General features: G+C 44.8%; 1 long non-coding RNA gene across 3 annotated transcripts in view; it reads right to left on the bottom strand.

Annotated features, from left to right (window-relative positions):
• Nucleotides 1–1107: 1107 nt before the first annotated feature.
• LOC132837246 (uncharacterized) overlaps nt 1108–7131 on the bottom strand; it is a 28102-nt gene continuing 22078 nt past the window's right edge. For all 3 annotated transcript variants that reach the window (XR_009647462.1, XR_009647463.1, XR_009647464.1), the window contains 2 exons: nt 3302–3496; nt 1108–1549 (listed from right to left, as the gene is read on the bottom strand). This is a non-coding gene — a long non-coding RNA (uncharacterized LOC132837246). The remainder of the gene's footprint in view (nt 1550–3301; nt 3497–7131) is intronic.

Below are 7131 nucleotides of genomic sequence, written 5' to 3'. Positions count from 1 at the left end.
ACATAGAGGTCCTGGGCCTCCTTCACCGCCGCTCCCTCACCACTAGATGCCTGGAGTAAGAACGCCTCATCTTCCTCCTCAGAACACTTCAACCCCAGGGCATCAATGTGGACTTCAACAGTTTCCTCAATTCCCTTTCCCCCACCTCACCCTAGTTCCAAACTTCCAGCTCAGCACTGTCCCCAGGACTTGTACTACTTGCCTATCTTCTTTTCCACCTATCTACTCCACCCTCCTCCTTGACCTATCACCTTCATCCCCTCCCCCACTCACCTATTGTACTCTATGCTACTTTCTCCCCAACCCCACCCCCACTCTCCTCTAGCTTATCTCTCCACCCTTCAGGCTCTCTGCCTTTATTCCTGATGAAGGCCCGAAACGTCGATTTTACTGCTCCTCGGATGCTGCCTGAACTGCTGTGCTCTTCCAGCACCACTAATCCACAATAACAACCTTTAAGAGATATTTGGAAAAATGCATGGATAGGAAAGGTTTTGACGGATATGGGCCAAACACAAACAAACGCAGCTAGTTCTGTTTGGAGACTTCGTTAGCATGGACGAGTTGGGCCAAAGGGCCTGTTTCCATTCAGTGACCTTACAACTGGGAGTCTGGTACTGGAGAACAGAGAGGTGGTTGCTTTTAACTGGCATGGAAGATGTTCAAAATGAGGTGTGGGATGGGGACAGTGACGGTCACCCTAGGATGTTGACAGGAGGTGGGGGTGGGACAGTGACGGTAACTCCCAGGATGTTGACAGTTTGGGTGTGGAGTGAATTGTGCATAACCCCCAGGATTGACAGTGGGGTGGGGGGTGGGACAGTGACAGTAACTCCTGGGATGTTGAATGTGGTTTGGGGTGGGGACAGTGACAGTAACCCCCAGAATGTTGATACTGTGGGGGTTGGGGACAGTGATGGTAATACCATTGAATATCAAGAGGGCAATGGTTGGATGGTATACCATTTGACCATCCATAGTTAACACAAATCTTTTGAAGTATAGATTTTACAACAGATGGAAACTTTGCAACGATGTGAAATCTCAGTTGTTTTATTTCTCCTTTCTGTCAGTTAGTATCCTGTCATAGAAGATAACATCTGCGAAAAGAAAGACAATTTTAGCATCCAATCTTTTATTTCCTCTTTGTCTTGTTTTGTTCCAGTTCCTGTTGCTAGGGTTTTCCTCACGCCCAGAGTCAATAAAATGGAGGTTCCGATTGGGAATCGTCTTGTTCAAGAATGTGTATTGTGTCGAGGTACTTTCAAAGGTAAGCCTTAAACAATACCAGCGGGAATTACGACTTTAGCTCAGACAGGAGAGAGCTGGCCATTGAGTCCTTCCAGTCCCAGCACCAAGGCAGATACTTTGTTACGATCACCAGGGATTGGAACAATATTTAATGTGACCAGGAATTCCATCAACCTCACAGAGCTAGATAATTCATTCTTCCACTTTGATCTGTGCTCGTTCTTCACTGGGGTCCAGCTGAAGTCTTGACAGGAACATTCTAAAAAATTACTTCAGAAACTCAGCAGGTCGGCAGCATCTGTGAGGGGGATGGGAGAGAGAGAGTAATAACCTTTCTCAGATAAGGGAGGCCTTCATAGCGAGAGGATTCAAGTCCAAGTGCAGGGATGTCTAGTTACAATTGGACAGTGAGACCACACCCTGGAGAACTCTGTGCGCAGTTTGGGCTTTCCTTATTTGTGGAAGGATATTGTGCCCATGGAGGGAGTGCAGTGAAGGTTTCCCAGAATGATTCCTGGGATGGCAGGACTGACAGATGGAGAGAGACTGGAATGATTAGGATGATATTCAATTGAGTTTGAAGAATTAAGGGAGAATCTCATTGAAACCTATAAATTTTAACAAGGATGAAACAGAGTAAACGTAGGGAGGGTGTTCCCAGTGACCGGGCGGAGAGTCCAGAATTAGAGGGTCACGGTCAAAAGGAAATGGAGTTGGACTGAGATGGGGAGAAATGTCTTCACCCAGAGAGTGGGGAGCCTGTGGAATTCTCTGTCACAGAAAGCAGTCAGGGCCAGAAAACTGAATGTTGTTCAGGAAGGAATTTGCAGCTGAAAATGTGTTGCTGGTTAAAGCACAGCAGGTTAGGCAGCATCCAAGGAGTAGGAAATTCGACGTTTCGGGCATAAGCCCTTCATCAGCATCTGCAGACCTCATTTTTTTACCAGGAAGGAGTTTGATTGAGTTCTTCGTGGGTAAAGGGAGGGTGCGGGGAGACAGGGGACTGTGTTGGGTGATCAGCCATGATCCCTTTGAATGGGCGGAGCAGGCTTGAGGAGCTGAATGGCCTCCCCCCGATGATATTTTCGATGTTTCTCTGTGAATGGCCCAGTTGCCGCTGACAGGTGGAGGACAAGGGAAGTTTTGCCTTGATATATGCAGGCCATGAAAATGAAGGACAGTAATTTCTAGTTGACAATTTAGAGACAGTGGGTGCAGAGCGATCTTTTGAGTTTAGCATGGAATAATAGGGGTTGGATTGGTGGGATGTTGTTAATGAGAGAGGCTGCACAGAAACAATGATGTTAATGCAATGGTGAGGGTTTGGATAGAAGTTTACAGACACGAGTGTTGGCAGGGGGTCAGGGCAACAGGGAACAGGAATCAATGGGGTTGGTGTTGGCTGAAGGGATGATGTTATTGACAGGAAATCCCTCTCTGAATCCAGCACAGGCACACAGCACTGAGATGGCAGTACTCATTGTCCCACTGTTTCTGATCCTTTCTCTCCTCATATTTCTTCCCATTAAACTCTGGACTTGGAAACAAGATGGGTGAGACACTCCAGCAGGTAACCCGGGCATTCGTTCTCCAGTTGGCACTCGATGTAGGTTTCAAACTGACGTTGCTCACATTGTGTATGAGGGTGTGCATATGAGAGATTGTGTGTGTGTGTAGTTCGTTTGCGTGAGAGTATGAAAGTGTACATGTCTGTGAGAGAGAGAGAGACACACACACATTCTCATTGACGTTTGCACATACTTTCACGTGCGCAAACACACACTCACTCAGTCACTTCTGCAGTGCACCTTGTAGACCACACTTGAGAAGCCGAACATCATCCAGGGACAACACAGCCCCTGCTTAATTGACACCACATCCATTCCCTCCACCACCCGCGTTCAGTAGCAGCTACGAGATGCCCTTCAGAAATTCACCAAAGATCCTCAGGCAGCACCTTCCAAACCCACAACCACGTCCATCCAGAAGGACAAGCACAGCAGATACATGAGAATACCACCTCCTGCAAGTTTCCCGCGGAACCACTCACCATCCCAACTTGGAAATATATCAGTATTTTTTAGTGTTGCTGGGTCAAAGTCCTGTAGTTCTCTCTCTAATGGTATCGTGGGTCAACGTACAGCACAGGAACTGCAGTGATTCAAGAAGGCAGCTCACTACCTCCTTCTCAAGGTGGATAATAAATTCTCGGCCCAGCCAGTGATTTTCACAACCCACCAGTGAACTAAAAAAGAAATAAAGCAATATTTGGTAACGTGCTTTGTGAGGATGTGGGCAAACTGAACAAGTGGCAGATGAAATTACTTGGGGAGACATACAAAGAAATGTGCTGTGTTCAGAGGAATGGTCCGCACAGGTATAAACTAAAGGTTAAAATTGGAATAATTGTTGCTTGCGCATCAGTCAAAGAATCCAGATTCATTTGCTAGCAGGAGAAGCTGAATATTTACAGTAAAACTTTCCCATGTTCTTTCTCTCTTATTTTCTCTGGCTGTTTATTTCCGGCATGTTCCCGGCAGCACAGGTATGTTACTGAGGTGTTAGCAACTTTGAACAACATTCAAACACTGAAAATCACTCTGGGGTGCAAACCCAGCAATTTTACATCACTTAGACAAATTGGAGCAAATGAACCGTTGTGTCTGACTCGTTTGCAAATCTAAAGCACAACAGTTCAAATCGATGGCACACTCTCAATTTCCGTTAGACTGTGAACTGAGCGTTAGTCAGTCCCATTAGCGGTGAGGTTATCCATTGCAGTTGGAAAATTGAAAAGGACAACTTATCATCTGAATAGGAGAGAAAGTTCAAAATGTCAGTGCAAAGGTTACCGCAGGTCACAAGGAAGACATTTATTGCGAATGGAATGGAGTATGGAAGTAGGTAATTGTTACTGCAACTGTACAAGAGATTGGGGTTTCCACATCCAGAGTACTGCAGACAGTTTTGGTCCCATTCCTTGAGGAGGGATGTAATTGAATTGGAGGGAGTTCAAAGGAGATCACTGAATTGATTACCCAGATGAAAGTTTAGTCTTATGAAAAGGGACAGGCACAATTTTGATGTCTTTACTTGAGGACAGATGCAGTTTATACTGGAGGTAGTTCAGAGGAGATTCACTCAATCATTTCCAGAGATGGAGGGTTTGTCTTAGATGACAGATTGAGCAGTTTCTCTGGAGTTTGGAAGAGAGGAGATCGAACTGAAGGTTATAAGGTGCCAAAGGGGTATTGACAAAGGAGTTGGAGAGAGGATGTTTGCTCACGTGGGAGAATCTAGAATAAAAGATTATAATTTCATGATAAGGGGCTGGGCAGACTGAAAACAGAGATAAGGAACAATGAATTCTCTCAAATGAGGAGGGTGTTGTACATCTTTGGGAACATCACCCCCCCCACCACCACCCAACGCGCCCACCCCCACCCCACCGCATAAATTGGAGGAGGAGACAGACAGATTGATAATCAGTAATGGATCAAAGGGAGTGTTTGCAGGAAAGTGGGATTGAGGCTGAGATGGGATCAGCTGCCATCATATAGAATAGCAGAGCAGATTCCTGAGGGGCCAAGTGGACTCGACCTGATGCCAGCCTGGATGTTCTTTTGGAGTTATATTGTTAGTTAATAGCAAACCTGCTAGGAGGAAGAAAATGAAGTTTGATTGAACAAAATAGATTTTAATTTGTGAACATTCGAAAATAAAGACAAACATGATTCAACACAAATTTGGTGAAGGGCGTTGGTTGAAAGAAATGGAAAGACAATACATTTAGCGGGTCAAAAAAAGTAGAGCAAGTTTGGAGCAGAGGGAGCTGGGGGTATATGTCCACAGATCAGTGAAGGCGGCATAATAGGGAGACAGTAGTTAATAAAACACACAGCATTCTTCGTTTTATTAATAAGGGCATAGAGTCCGAGAACAATGAGGTGATGTTGAAGTTATAAAAGACACTGGTGGACCTCAGCTGGAATGTCAGAGAGAGAGGGAGAGAGTGATAACTGGTAGGTGGTGGTTTAACCTGAGGGTTACCATGCCTCACATAAGGGGAGAGATGGAGAAGGACAGTCCTTCATGGTGACCTCAGTCAGTGAGAGATTCAGACCCACGTGGTCGATGTTACTCCATATTTCAAACCAGCCATCCAGCCAACTGAGCCAACCCAACACAAAGCAGAGGGCAGAAAAGAAATTAATTCCGGTGACAGCATAAGTATTTAAAGGAGAATATTAGATCATGTAGGAGATGCACCTTTGATCTGTTGGATATTTCTTTGTCTGTGTGAAGCACCTTATCTTCACAGGCAACAGAAGCTGAATTTAGAAATGCATTTGACAAAGGGAGTTGACCTTCTATTACCCAGGCTGGTTTTGTTCTGTTCTGGACACTTCACTAAAGGAAGGATGTTCAAACCCTGGACACAATGTGAGGGAGATGTACGAGAATGATACCTATGATGAGGGATTTTAGATGCAGGGAAAAGTTCAGGAGATTGAGCTTATTCTCCTTCGAGCAGAGAAGATGAAGTGGTGACCTTATTGAGGTGTTGAAAGTTTGAACAATTCCGACGGGAATGCAAGTTCTTGTTTCCCTCATTTGTCTATTAGTAACTGGCTGGTAGAATTTCAAGATTGTCAGTGAGAGAGTGAGATGAGGAGAAACTTATTTGGATTGTTGGGTTTTGAATGTGCTGCTTTAGGGAGTGGTGGAGGCAGATTTCATAGGTGATTTGAAAAGAGAGCTGGATATAAATTTGGAAGGGATGATGTTAGAGGGCTATAGAGATAGGGCTGGAGAGTGGGACTAGCTGGGTAGCTCATTCAGGAGCTGGTACAGACACAAATGGCCTCCTTCCGTACAATAAAACTTTATGATTCTATGAACATAGAAGTTCTCAGCCACATTCTTGACAATTCCAGGAGGTCATTCCGTGGGACCTTGGCTCAGTGTCCTTGTTGCCAGGAGTTTTCGTACACGCACAGCAGCAAATTGTTGTCATGATTGGGATTGGAACTCGGTTGGGTGATGATCTGGAAATATTTCATTCCAGGGGAGGCGATGGGAAATTGAGCTGAGGGACTGAGTGAGGACAGACCTGCAAGAAATTTTGAACACGCAGAGATCAGGTCAAGTTGTCTGAATGATGAGTATGAATCTGTGAGCTGCTGATCCTACACCATCACGTATTGGTCAGCGTTCATGCTGGTATTCGTCTGATTGGAAAGATCCACAAAAACAAATCTCTTCCTGGAGGCGTTGGGGAGGGAAGTTTGGGTTGTTTCCTTTACAACAGAGAAGGTTGATGGGTGAGGGGGACTTGATAGCAGAGTGTAAGATTGGGAGTGTTGTAGAGCAGAGAGCCTGAGGGTTTCAGGTGCATAATTCTTTGAAGTTGTGTCACACGTAGACAAGGTGTTTAAGAAGGTGTTTAGAACATTTGTCTTCATAGTTTTTAAACTGAAGGGTAAGAGATTTAGGGATGGATTTGAGGATTGTTTCACCCAGAGGATGATGGGGATCTGGAATGTATGGAAATAAAATATTTGGACTTTCAGTTTCCATTTGAAATCACTAATTGCTTCAGTGTGTGGAAATGCCACTTTGTAACTGCAGGGAGTTCCATGATATATTAATGTGGAATATTCATGTAAAGGAGCAGGCGGAGACCATTCAACCTATTCAGCATGCTCCACCATTCAATGGCTGATGTGTAACCTGACTCTATAGACTTGCCTTTGACCCTATCCCCTTAATAACTTTGCTGAACAAAAACATTATCTCAGATTTAAAACTAATAACTGATCCAGCAATGCCTGCTGTTTGTGGAAGAGAGTTCCAAATGTCTCCCAGTCTTTGTGAATA

This window comes from Hemiscyllium ocellatum, chromosome 49 (genome assembly GCF_020745735.1).
Source record: "Hemiscyllium ocellatum isolate sHemOce1 chromosome 49, sHemOce1.pat.X.cur, whole genome shotgun sequence".
In the NCBI taxonomy this organism is placed as follows: domain Eukaryota; kingdom Metazoa; phylum Chordata; class Chondrichthyes; order Orectolobiformes; family Hemiscylliidae; genus Hemiscyllium; species Hemiscyllium ocellatum.
Note: the sequence above shows the minus strand (reverse complement) of the source record. Positions and strands in the feature narration are given on the sequence as shown.